Raw genomic sequence first — 13979 nt, forward strand, 5'->3', positions numbered from 1 at the left:
AACTCCTCAGTCGATAACAATAATTACAGCTAATCAGGATCCTAATAAAATGCCAAAATACCAAATACCAGTAATGTGTTGTATTAGATTTGCCCTAAACATAACACTTTGTATTCAGTGTCTTTTTCCAAACATGCTTCCTTCTTTTCACTCTGTCAATTAGATAAGTATTGTGGAGTAACTACAATGTTGTTGATCCATCCTCAGTTTTCTCCTATCACAGCCATTAAACCCTGTAACTGTTTAAAAGTCACCACCGACCCATGGTGAAATCCCTCAGTGGTTTTCTTCTTCTCTGGCAACTGAGTTAGGAAGGACGCCTGTATCTTTGTAGTGACTTGGTGTATTGATACACCATCCAAAGTGTAAGTAATAACTTCACCGTGCTCAAAGGTATGTTCAATGTCTGCTTTTAAAAATCGTATACTTCTTTGCCAGGCATTGGAAAACCTCCCTGGTCTTTGTGGTTGAATCTGTGTTTGAAATTCACTGCGCGACTGAGGGATGTTACAGATAATTCATTGTATGTGTGGGGTACAGAGATGAGGTAGCCATTCAACAATCATGTTAAACACTATTTTTGGGTCCATGCAACTTATTATGTGACTTGTTAAGCACATTTTTACTCCTGAACTTATTTGGGCTTGCCATAACAAAGGGGTTGAATACTTATTGACTGAAGACATTTCAGCTTTTCATTTTTAATTAATTAATTTGTAAACATTTTGAAAAACACAATTCCACTTTGACATTACGGGGTATTGTGTGTGGGCTAGTGACCAAAAACATCTAAATTTAGTCCATTTTAAATTCAGGCTGTAACACAACAAAACTTGGAAAAAGTCAAGGTGAGTGAATACTTTCTGAAGGCACTGTAAGTCCACTTTTGAATTTATGAAATGACATGTACGTAATTACAGTACTTACTATATACTTATGATAAAAATAAGGGGTATTTTAGTCAATTGCATTAAGATCAGTGATTTTAGTATTATGTAAATAATTTGGGATTAACAAATGACACAGTTTGATGATGTATTGGGTTACTGAATCTCTAATAGAGCTCAGTACTGTTTCATTAGCGAAACATTCTAATCTCCAAAACCTGCTTATCATTATCGTAATGCACCAATATTAGAAAAAATAAAATGGATACTTTAGTAATTTTGGCTTAATCTGATAGTGTGCCTTCAGTTCTTTATTCAAATATATAAAAATAACATGTGTACAAAAGTAATTATGCCGAAAAACAAGATTCAGAAAGTTTGTGTTGCGGTAATAAGATAAATTACAAAAACATTTTAATAATTACATTTTAAATACATATTTTTTCAGTAAAATGTTTAACTCAGGCCTTTTCATTAGGTAAGCAATGTTAAAAAATATTAGAAATGGACTTGTTTTAAAAAAAAAAAATTGGACTTTGAAAACTGATGAGGTAATGAGCATTTTTGCATTGGTAATTATGGAAATAGTGTTAAAATGCATAATATCTGATCAATAAAAACATAACAATAATTATGAAATAGATAAATACAGATCCTAATCTTGGCGATCCAAGAGGAATTATGGAAAATGTGTTTATTGTTGTCAAGTGCCAGTTTTGTGAGAATCACCCATCTAATCACATGCAGACAGCTAGGAAAAATAGCAAAATATCCTGACGAAGTACTGTAGTTTATGTTGTTTTCTGTCCTAGCTACTGAAGTTGAACAAAAAACACATTAATTCAATTGTACATATGAGTCCTGCTGCAGGGCTCTAAATACGTTTTAACTCCATGAAAACATCCCCAGTGAGTAACATTAACATTACACAAACAGCCTGCCTCATGATTACCCGATGTCATACTCTGTTTAGAAATCAGAAGCCTCCAAAGAGCTAGTCCACTGCAGCGGCTCATTGAACACATGTTTAGCCTCCTGAGGGTGTCTGGAGCTGAACTGTTCCACAAACTATAGGATCTCTTTCAGCAGAGACTCGTTGACTGGGGTGATCTCCAGTTTGCCCGTCCCAGAACTTGCTGTGGTCTATTGCAAGGCTCTGGTCAGTGCTACAGTACCCCATGGTAGCAGCTGAGGCACTGGCAACATCCTGAAACTGTTGTGGTGGAATTGGTGAAAATTACAATTCTAGCTAGACACGTCAACAAAATATAAATTTGCTAGCTACAGTTAAAGTAGACTGGCAGTCATATAAGACTGCAGATGACTAGCTAAGTTTACAGCCTGTTGTTAACTGTGAAAAGGAACAACCGGCTACAGTAGCCAGCTGACCCCATTGCTAACTTAACATCATTCCATCAAAACCTGAAACTTGAAGACATATTTTAAGCGTTTGTACAAATGAACTAATCTGCAAATGTTCTGAGTACAGTGAACATATATAGTTAAACATTTATATTTTCCATACAGTTTCTATATCTTGCAAACTATCTAACCAACTATTTGAAGTATTTTGTTTGAGGACCACCAGCTAGCTAGCTAGCTGTCAAGGTTAGCGGTTAGTCAGTTTCCTTGGAAACAGCCAATTGTAAACCTCCTCCGGTTGCCAGGATGCCGCTCAACAACGTAGTGGGAGATAGGTCAAAAGGAACAAAGATTTGAAAAGCAAAACTCTATTCCTCTCTCCCTGCCTGCAGCCTGCTGGTGTGCTATTTACTTTAATACAGTGTGATGCCTTCATGAAGACTTCTGAGGACATCTAAAGTATGATGTCCACAGAACCACACATTTGAGTGCCTCTTTATTAACTTCCTCTAGGATGGATGTATGATTTGGCTTTGGCTGTGTTTTACAGACAAACATTCTGGGCAAACTGAAAAAAGTATATTTGAAGCAGATTTTACATTTAGGTTCTGCAAATAAAGTAAACCAGACTTGATTCATTCAATAATTGAGATCACTTCACCATTCACTTACTGTATCAAAAATGTACATTTTCAAGACAAAAAACATCTCATTTGGCTATAATTTCCAAAGGTGATTATTGAAGTGATTTCATTATTTCAGGTTGGCATATTGTTTTGTTGAGAATTTCCAGGAGAGTGAAATGTAGGTATTGGTATGTTTTGAGATTGGTAAACTATACACAAATCAGGCCTAGTTGATTAACCAGATCCAATTGCATATTTTCCTTTTCAGTTAGATGCAAAAGGAAAATAACCAGATGACTTCCAAAGCTTTGATTGTGCACAAGTGTGGAACCTTCCCTTCCTTTAGCCACACAGCCCCATCAGAAGTGAGCTCAGAGTCAGACAGTTAATGGGGCGATCCAGCCTCCACAGAAAGGTAGCTAGTCTGACTCTGCCTTTGTCTCAAATGGCAGCCTATTCCCACCATAGTGCACTACTTTTGACCAGAGGCCTATGGGCCCTAGTTAAAAGTAGTGCACTATATAGGGAAAGAGTGCCATTTATGATGCAGACTCTGTAGACCATGGACTCCTCTACCTTGTATTGGCTAAGCATGTGCCCCAGACCATGATTTATAACTGTGGAGCAGACATGTTTACATTTGATTTGAATAACCCCCTCCTCCTTCATCCTCGCTATGCTGAATGAACAGCCACAATTTGTGCAAATCAGCGCTGTGTGTCTTATTGTCTGGCAGCTGCCTGCCCTGCCCACCCTGCCCAGGCTGTGGTGTCCCATGACTCATTGGGAATGACAACACACACAGAGTATCCCATGGCCCCATGGCCAATAAAACCACTTACAGTGACTTGCAAAAGTATTCATACTCCCATAGATTTCTTCACTTTATATTGCGTTACACACTGGAATTTTTTTGTAACAATCTACACAAAATACTCTATAATGTCAAAGTGGAAGATTTTTTTGTTTGTTTAGAATAATAGAAATTAAATAACAAGCATAAGTATTCAGCTCCCCAAGTCATTACTTGTTTAAAAAAAAACACAGACTCACCGTTACAGCTGTGAGTCTTCTTGGGTAAGTCTGTAAGAGCTTTACACACCTGGTTGTGCAATATTAGCTCTTTACTATTTTCATAATTCTTCAATCTCTGTCAAGATGTTGGTGCTTATGGCTACACAGAAATGTTCAAATCTTTCCATAGATTTCAAGCAGATTTAAGTCAAAACTGTAACTTGGCCACCCAGGAAGTCTTCTTGGTAAGCAACTCCAGTGTCAATTTGGCCTTGTGTTGTAGGTTATTGTCCTGCTGAAAAGTGAATTCCTCTCCAGTGTCTGGTGTAAAGCACACTGAAGCAGTTTTTCTCTAGGATTTTGCCTGTGCTTATCCCATTTCTTTTTATCCTGAAAAAACGTCAAGCATACCAATACCATGATTCAGCCACCACCATACTTGAAAATAAGGAGGCAGATACTGTTGTGTTGGATTTGCCGTAAACATAAAGCTTTGCATTAAGGGCAAAAAGTATATTCCTTTGCTGTGTTTTTTTGCAATATTACTTTAGTGCTTTACTGCATACAATATGAATAATTTGAATTGTTCTTTTCACTCTGTCATTTAAGTAATTATTGTGGAGTCACTACAATGTTGTTGATCTGGCCTCAGTTTTCTCCCATCACAGCCATTGAACTATTAAAAGCCATTAAAATCATCAATGGCCTCATGGTAACATCCCTGAGAAGTTTATTCCTGTCCTGCAGCTCAGTTCAGGGGGGTTTAATACATAATCCACAACATAGTTATTAACTTGACCATGCTTAAAGAGATATTCAATGTCTGATTTGTTATTGTTACCATCTACTAAACACTGCCCTTATAGGCTTTCAAAAAGCTCTCTGGTCTTTGTAGTTGATGGACAGGTGAGAGAGGGAGAAAAGAGAAAATCTCCTGTTAAAGTAGGCAGCAGGCCTACAGAGCTGAGGTTAATCCAGTCATCTGGGTTTGAGATATCCCCGGGGGGAAGCAGTAGCTCATACCTGAAAGAAAAGAAAATCAAGAAAAATCATCCTGAGTGTTGTTGTTGTTACAAGGAAGGATTTATGAGTTCCCCGTTTCAGGTATTTCATTTGGAACAAGGGAGTCTGTGTAAATTAAGAAGCACGGAGAAGATTCCACGTAGCCACAGCGGGGTGCCGGCGCAGGCCAGTGGTTTCGGGTACAGGAGTCCAGACAGGCTTGTGTAGGAGTTTGGATAGAGGAAAGGGGGATAGAGAATGAGAGACAAAAAGAAAAGGAGAGAAGGAGGATGAATGACTGCCTTAATATATCTGGCCCAAGGTCTCATTAGCAACTCTAATTGCTGTTTGTTAAAACGGCTAAATGGAGCAGTCTGGAGCTTCCAGGACCTTTTCAAAATTGAAACAAATATGGCTCTGCAGTCTCGGGCACCTGCTGAGACTTAGATGCACTTAATACAACCAAATAAGTAAAACAAGTCTCCATGCTTCCATTCCAATGCTTGACTGGAGCTGTTGATTGAATTGCATGGAAACATGCTGTGGACTTATAGAGAGAAAAGTACTGTGCCCTGTGCAACCCTTTGCGGCTCTGTGCTTTTAAAACATTGCCATCGTGATTGCATCCGTCCACAGTGTACTCAATACTCAAACCATTTCCATTAACACTGAAATTAAACTTACACAAAGAATGTGTGTGAGTATAGGAGTGATGAAGTGTATGGACTACTGTTCCTCCTGTTATGAAGGTAGTATAATACCGTATCTCCTGCTGTATTTTTCCTCCCAGGCACACTCACACAGTCCACAGAGACCTATTATTATTATTATCACAGGCTTCACGTCAAGTGCAGTTCAGGGCTGTGGTTAAGTTAACTAGGGATGTTTCCCAAATGGCACAATATTTCCCATATAGTGTACTACTTTTAACCAAGGCCTATAGGACTCTGGTCAAAAGTAGTGTACAGGGAAATAGGGTGCCATTTGGGATGAAGGACATAGAACAATCCAGGCAAGGACTGGGGTGACACTGGTCACAATAATGAGCACCTGCAAGGTCTGTCACACATTAATTTTCCAAAATAGAAAATGGTAAAAACGCGTCTAACGAGAAGAGAACATTATATTACCACATACTCCTGTTTTAAAGCTGTGGTAATTTTCCTATAATCTGCTGTGTTTTGTAGGGTCAGGGAGTTAGAAGGGGGTCAAATGTTGCTCAGAGAGAGATTTAGACTGAGTGACTTATGATGAACTCTTGTTGATGACCTGTCATATAACTTTTTCCAGGGAACAATTTACTGCACACGTGCTATTTTGTAGAGTGGCCCCACAGTACAGTATCTCAGGGCACAGCGAATAGGGTTATCTTTTTTTTTTTTTTTTTTTTACTTCACTACCTCACATTGCAGCTCTATTTTATCATTAGATACAAACGGGGTATAAACAGGATTTGGGTCGTTCTAAATAATCACCCAGTTTATTGACTGTTTTGACAGGCAGTATCACAAGTGAGTAGCAAAAACAGAAACCACAATAGTGCTTTTGGATCTTGGTTCTGTGAGGATGGACTGATAGATGAGGCAGACAAAACAGGGGTGCCAAAGAAAAATGCACTTCACTGACAAACCCAGGTTGAGGAGCATCTCATTGTGTCTGTGTGTGTGTGTATTTCAATTCATGGCTGCTGCTTATTCAGATGGTTTCAAATGGTTTGTTATGAGGGTAATATAGATGGATATACAAACGTGTCAACGTCAGTGAATTGGTAATTGCCTCAACATCTATAACCTTTCTTTTTTCAGTGGACTTAAAAAAAACTCAAGGAAAATGTTATCAATCATCTCTAGAATAAGACCCACTCAAATACTGTCCTTAATGAAAACATCATTAACGAATTGTGATGAAGGGTACACAGGGGCCACTATAAAATATATTCAATAAAGTCCATTATATCTACACTAAACTAGACTCACAGTAAGAAAAACAAAACCCGATATTGTTGAAACTGTTTACTCTGTAAAAATTAATATCATTGCTAGGGCTTCTTAAGGATGTAAACCTGCAATTTTGGTTTTCAAAAGTTGCGTATATATTTCAAGTTGTTGGTGCCAATGCTTTCTTTGGAGCAGGCGGTTGCTTGTCAAACATAGATGTAAAACAACAGTTATGAATACATAGATTCATGGAATGAAAGATTTTGAATCTGTATGTATTAAAACCAATTTTTGTTTATTTTGCTATTTGGTGGCACTGGCAAAACCCCACCAATGCCTCTTGCTAAATCATGTATAACTTTTAAAAGTGGGTTTGGATTTGAACTAGCATTGTTTAACCTCAAAACATATCTTTTAGAAAATCATATCATTATAAAGTTGAATAATTCCAGCCGTTGCTAATGATTGATGTCCACACTGTCATCTACAGAACTATATTTGAAGTCCACAAGCTGTCATTTAATTTTTTATCTTAATCTTACCATGTTTTTATCATACCAGGTTTTACATGAAATCAACAGGTTTGTCAACGTAAATATATATACATGTCCATGCAGTGTAGGGCAAAACAGACAGTATGTTTATATCAGCATGATTTGTTCATCATACAACATACTACAAGCAACATTCTGTTTTCATGTTTGGGCTATCAGGAGTAAATATTTATGCTACAAATTATAAAGTATAATGTTAGAAATATACTACTTGTCACGAATCCCACCGAAGGTGGCTCCCCTGCCTGCTTGAGCAGCGCTCGACGGTCGTCGTCGCCTGCCTACTAGCCACCGCTGATCCCTTTTTCCTTTTCTGTTTGTTTAGTCTTATTGGTTGCACCTGTTCCCTATTGTGTTTATTGATTTGTGTTTATTTAAGCCTGCTTAGCCCACCCAGGTTTGTGCGGGATTACTTTTGCTGTTGTGTTATTTGTGGATGTGCTGGCTTACGTCTTGTATTCTCTCTCCGGACTGTTTGCCCGTTGTTTCTGGGTTGGTCATTTGTTTTATAGCGCCCGTTTGTTTTGGCGTTGACCGTTTTGTGCCGGATAGAATAAAGGACGTTATACTGTACCTCTGCTCTCTGCGCCTGACTCCTTCCACCACTCCTAGTATCCCATGACACTACTGTGAACGGATCCAATAACTGAGTCAATTTGTTTGTCATTTGTTTTTTTTTAAGCTAGGATGACACTTGTAGCTACAAAGTAATATTGGACAGATGTCACCAGCTGTTGGACTGCTGTTGTGACCATTGGCAGGATCTGTCCTCTATCCTGCGTCCTGATTGGTTCATCCGAGGTCGAGTTGGCTCAAACCCCACACTATTTACCTGTTCAGTCCTTCTAGTATCCCTGAGCTTACTGAACTAACCAAGCACCACTCAGCCAGACCAGCCTTTATGCCTCTCACCATACCCCCTTACCTCCCTTAACCACCCCTCTTTCTCTCGCCCCTGCTCTCCGTGCTTGGCACAATTTGACTTGTGTTTTAAAATCTCCCCTGGAAGACATCAGGGCCTACTTGTTCCTCCGCCTGTCTGTTGCTCAGTCTACCTCAGGATGAACAGACAGAGAGAGGCACTGCCATGTGCTGGGCTGGGAGTGGGGTGAGAAAAGAGGCGGAGAGAGGGGAGGAGAGGAGGAGGAAAGGAGAATGGAGAGGGGTTCTCCGAGTGGGACAAGAAAAGAGGCAGAGAGAGAAGGAGCAGTGGAGGAGAGGAGAGAGGATGAGGAAAGTAGAAGGGGAGAGGGGTTCTTAGGTGCTCCTCCCTCCCCATCAGTGGTTGAGGAGGTGCTTTTTGAGTGCTTATGTTGCAGCCACTCCAGTGCTGGCACCCAGCTCGCCATAGCTAAGTGAGACGCAGACAGAGGGAAAAGGAACCAGTACAGGGATAGCAATGACTCTCTGGAAATAATGACACATTAGTTAGGCAAGACAAGTCACATGAGAAAACAAGGGTTTCCTGTGAACAGACAAGAAATGTTCATAAACAGTAGTCTGTGTGTGTGTGTCCCAAATGGCACCCTATTCCCAATGTAGTGCACTATCAGGCCCTGGTCAAAGGTAGTGCACTACATAGGGAATAGTTTACCATTTGGGACTCATCCTGTGTAAAGTCCGAAGGGGAAGTTCACTAGGCAAGTCGTGTTAAGGGAGAATCCATCGGTACACTGACTTTGAAGTGAGGAACTTGGAAATACGATTTGTTACAGAGTACAGTGTGTTGCTGAATGCTGAAGGCCTATGAACACGGAGAGCTTTCCAATGCTAACAATGTAGCTAGTCTAATCACAGAACACAGAGGACCAATCAGTCTGTCTGCAGGCTACGTGTGTGCCGCTCTGCTCCAGAGAGAAAGGGGGCTGGATCTGGCAATTGGGCCTCTGCTGGTTGTGGGCATTTCCCATTTCCTGTACCAAACGGCAGGGTTCAGAGGGTGGTGGTGGTGTGTGGGTGCTCCCCGTCTTCTTGCTCTCCTGTCAGCTCCGGCCAACCCGACCACAGTAGGAAGGGGTGGCAGGTAGCCTAGTGGTTAGAGCGTTGGGCCAGTAACCAAAAGGTTGCTAGATCGTATCACTGAACTGACAAGGTAAAAATCTGTCGTTCTGCCCCTGAACAAGGCAGTTAACCCACTGTTCCTAGGCTGTCATTGTAAACAAGAATGTGTTCTTGCCTAGTTAAATAAAATAAAAAAGAAGCCCCTGTTCTCCTCAGACAAACCCCACCACCACTCCCTTTAAGGATCCCTCCACTCATGCAAACCTTCCCAACACCTGCTATAGACCTTTTCACAATCCTTGTTGTGTCCCAACTAGCATCCAATTACCTATATAGTGCACTACTTTTGACCAGAGCCCTATGGGATATATGCCAGACCTGGTCAAAAGTAGTGCACTACATGGGAATAAAGTGCCAATTGGGAGACATCCCCTGTCCCCTCCAACTAGGTTTGGCCATTTACCTGCCTAGCGGCCTCGTGGTTTCAGAACCCAGTTTCTTGTCTGCTCAATGCATACGCCCGCATCCCCACACTGCGCCGATGACTCTTTATTGGTGATTACATCACCTTGTAAAGGGACACGACCCATTACAATATCATACTGCTCTTTTTATTCTTAACCAGCAAACCAGGCAGGTCTGTCTGTCTGGACCTCTCTCTCTCCCTCTCCCCACTGTGTTTAACACATAAAATCAAATTGCATTGGTCACATACACATCCATTGTATCATTTGATGTCCAACCTCCACACTCCTGACACCATCTTATCCTGAGAGAAAGGGAAATTACATCTTGTCAAAACAAGACAGAGAGTGTGTGTTGTTCTCCAGGGGCTCTGGACTGTAGGCTTTGGTTGTGAAGAGAGACACGGGTTGGAACAGCGACGTGAGGTTAGGGACGTCCTGGTGATTGCCATGATCTGGCCCAGTCATCGTCACGCTAAGGGGCCTCCCTCCTCATCTGGAACTAGGTCTCTGTCTATTTGGTTAGTCTGACAACATGTAAAAAGTAAACATAAAATAAAATAATGAACCTGTTTTGTTAGGGCAGCCCATATATGTCCATGCACCGAGCAGGCCTCACTCCTCATCTGGAACTAGGTCTCTGTCAACTTGGTTAGTCTGTAACACAGAGGTATGCATCCCAAACGGCACACTATTCACTATATAGTGCACTACTTTTGACCAGAGCCCTATGGGCCTTGGTAAAAGTAGTGCAATAAATAGGGAATAGGGTGCCGTTTGGGATGCATTCCTCTGTGTTACAGCAACAGCAACACAGCCCCAACCTAACCCGCCATGCCAACATTTCTGAGAACACAACCGGCGCCGCCATTATGTCGCCACACATCTCCTACAAGGCCAGATTGACCAATTGCGTACAGGCAGAAATCTGCGTCCCAGGAAATGTATGGGTTTTATCAACATGCCGAGTTTCATGGGAATGTTTTGTTGGTTCCTGGTTCCGAACACACCAAAGCGTGAATTCAAGGAAACGTCAGAATCGGACGCTGAGCATAGGCAGTAGGAGCAACTTGAGATCCTGTCTATCATCTAAAATGTCATTTAATTAGTGCATGGCCACGGAGTTAAATCTGATTTCATTGAGTGTGGTTTTAATCTGATTTCAATGAGTGTGGTTTTAATCTGATTTCAATGAGTGTGGTTTCCATCTGATTTCAATGAGTTTGTGGCGTTTGCAGTGTTCCATCATTGAAACCATCTACAATCACTTTCTCTATTGCAAAACACTCTGAGATCTCTCATATATTCCTATGACCTTAGACAGTATCTTTATTATTGTTAAGTACAGTGATGAACTTTGATATGACAACAGAATGTTTTTGTACACTCACTTCTAACACATGAACATGGAAATAAAATATTCCATAAACACACCATACTATGGTAAAAATATATGAATATCAAACAACAGGTTGTCACGCCTGCTCCCGCTCTCCCTCTCTGGTGCTCGAGCTCAGCCGGATCGCCGGGCTCCCACGCCTCAGCCGGATCGCCGGGCTCCCACGCCTCAGCCAGCTTGTCCGGCGCCCATACCTCGGCCGGTCCGACAGGTTCGCCCAGGTGGGACGCAGGGTGGCGCCCCTGGGGGGGGGGGGGTCCTGTCACGCCTGCTCCCATCTCCCTACCCTTCATTACGCACATCTGTCACCATCATTACGCGCAGCTGCTCAATATTGGACTCACCGGGACTCCATTACCTTGTTCATTACCCCCTCCATATCTGTGTGCTCCTCCGTTTGTTCCATGTGTCAGGATTAATGTTGTTATATGTTCATGTCCAGACACTGTCCTGTCCCATGTCCATTGCTATTAAATGTTCACTCCCTGTTCTTGCTTCTCGTCTACCAGCGTCGGTCCTTACACAGGTACTTTTCAGGAGCCACCATTGCAGAGTGCTGACAGCTCATCTGAGGTAACAAGGCCTAGTGGTTCACAGATATCGAAGAGCAGAAATCCATGTCCGGTCCCAGTGGTGTGTGTGTGTGTGCCAGTGTGTCAGAATGCTGCTGAGATGTGGTGGTAACTGTAGAACCCTCTATAGTAGAACAGCTATTAATGACTGATGATCAAGCCTCACTGTAATCCGTTTAACATCAAGACAGACTGACTATACAGGGTCAGTGTGGCTACTGGCCTACTGCTCTCTTCTCACATCCCAGCTGGGCTGAGCCCACCAACACACTGCTCGGTGCATGGATATATATGGGCTGCACTAACAAAACAGGTTCATTATTTTCTTTCTTTTTACATGTGGTCAGACAAACCACGTAGTTCAAACCAGAACAGATCAAATCAAATGTTATTTGTCACATGCGCCGAATACAACGGTGTAGACCTTACAGTGAAATGCTTACTTACAAGCCCTTAACCAACAATGCAGTTAAGAAAAATAAGTGTTAAGTAAAAATAGACAAGTAAATCATTTAATTTAAATTAAAATAACAAATAATTAAAGATGATCAGTAAAATAACTGTAGCAAGGCTATATACAGGGGGTACCGGTAAAGAGTCAATGTGCGGGGGCACAGGTTAGTCGAGGTAATTGAGGTAACGTGTACATGTAGGTAGAGTAAAAGTGACTATGCATAGATAATAAACAGAGTAGCAGCGGCGTAAAAGAGGGGGTGAGGGGTGATAATGCAAATAGTCTGGGTAGGATTAGCTGTTCAGGAGTCTTATCGTTTGGAGGTAGAAGCTGTTAAGAAGCCTTTTGGACCTAGACTCCGGTACCGCTTGCCGTGCAGTAGCAGAGAGAACAGTCTATGACTAGGGTGGCTGATATAGAGGTCCTGGATGGCAGGAAGCATGGCCCCAGTGATGTACTGGGCCGTACGCACTACCCTCTGTAGTGTGTTGCGGTCAGAGGCCGAGCAGTTGCCATACCAGGCAGTGATGCAACCAGTCAGGATGCTCTCGATGGTGCAGTTGTAAAAATGTTTGAGGATCTGAGGACCCATGTCAAATCTTTTCAGTCTCCTGAGGGTGAAAAGGCTTTGCCCTGCCCTCTTCATGACTGTCTTGGTGTGTTTGGACCATGATAGTTCATCGGTGATGTGGACACCAAGGAACTTGAAGCTCTCAACCTGCTCCACTAGAGCCCCGTCGATGAGAACGGGGCGTGCTCTGCCCTCCTTTTCCTGTAGTCCACAATCATCTCCTTTGTCTTGATCATGTTGAGGGAGAGGTTGTTATCCTTGCACCACACGGCCAGGTCTCTGACCTCCTCTCCATAGTCTGTCTCATCGTTATCGGCGATCAGGCCTACCACTATTGTGTCGTTGGCAAACTTAATGATGGTGTTGGAGTCATGCCTGGCCATGTAGTCATGGGTGAACAGGGAGAACAGGAGGAGACTGAACACGCACCCCTGAGGGGCCCCGTGTTGAGGATCAGCGTGGCAGATGTGTTGTTACCTACCCTTATCCCCTGGGGACGGCCCGTCAGGAAGAATGCCAAGTTTGCGCAAAGCTGTCATCAAGGCAAAGGGTGGCTACTTTGAAGAATCGAAAATCGAAAATCAAATTATTAATATATTGTTTTTACACTTTTTGGGTTACTACATGATTACATATGTGTTATTTAATAGTTTTGATGTCTTCACTATAGAAAATAGTAAAAATAAAGAAAAACCCTTGAATGAGAAGGTCTGTCCAAACTTTGACTGGTACTGTATATAAACTCAGCAAAAAAAGAAACGTCCCTTTTCAGGACCCTGTCTTTCAAAGATAATTCGTAAAAATCCAAATAACTTCACAGATCTTCATTGTAAAGGGTTTAAACACTGTTTCCCATGCTTGTTCATTGAACCATAAACAATTAATGAACATGCACCTGTGGAACGGTCATTAAGACACTAACAGCTTACAGACGGTAGGCAATTAAGGTCACAGTTGTGTCCTGACTCTGAAAAACACCAAAAGAAAGATGCCCAGGGTCCCTGCTCATCTGCGTGAACGTGCCTTAGGCATGCTGCAAGGAGGCATGAGGACTGCAGACATGGCCAGGGCAATAAATTGCAATGTCCGTACTGTGAGATGACTAAGACAGCGCTACAGGGAGACAGGACGGACAG

At 42.0% G+C, this 13979-nt stretch overlaps 1 pseudogene; it reads right to left on the reverse strand.

Moving 5' to 3' along the window:
* The window catches only part of LOC115195117 (armadillo repeat-containing protein 4-like), a 66315-nt pseudogene extending 63080 nt beyond the window's left edge, over nt 1-3235 (reverse strand).
* Nucleotides 3236-13979: the final 10744 nt, after the last annotated feature.

Source organism: Salmo trutta, chromosome 6 (genome assembly GCF_901001165.1).
Source record: "Salmo trutta chromosome 6, fSalTru1.1, whole genome shotgun sequence".
NCBI lineage: Eukaryota > Metazoa > Chordata > Actinopteri > Salmoniformes > Salmonidae > Salmo > Salmo trutta.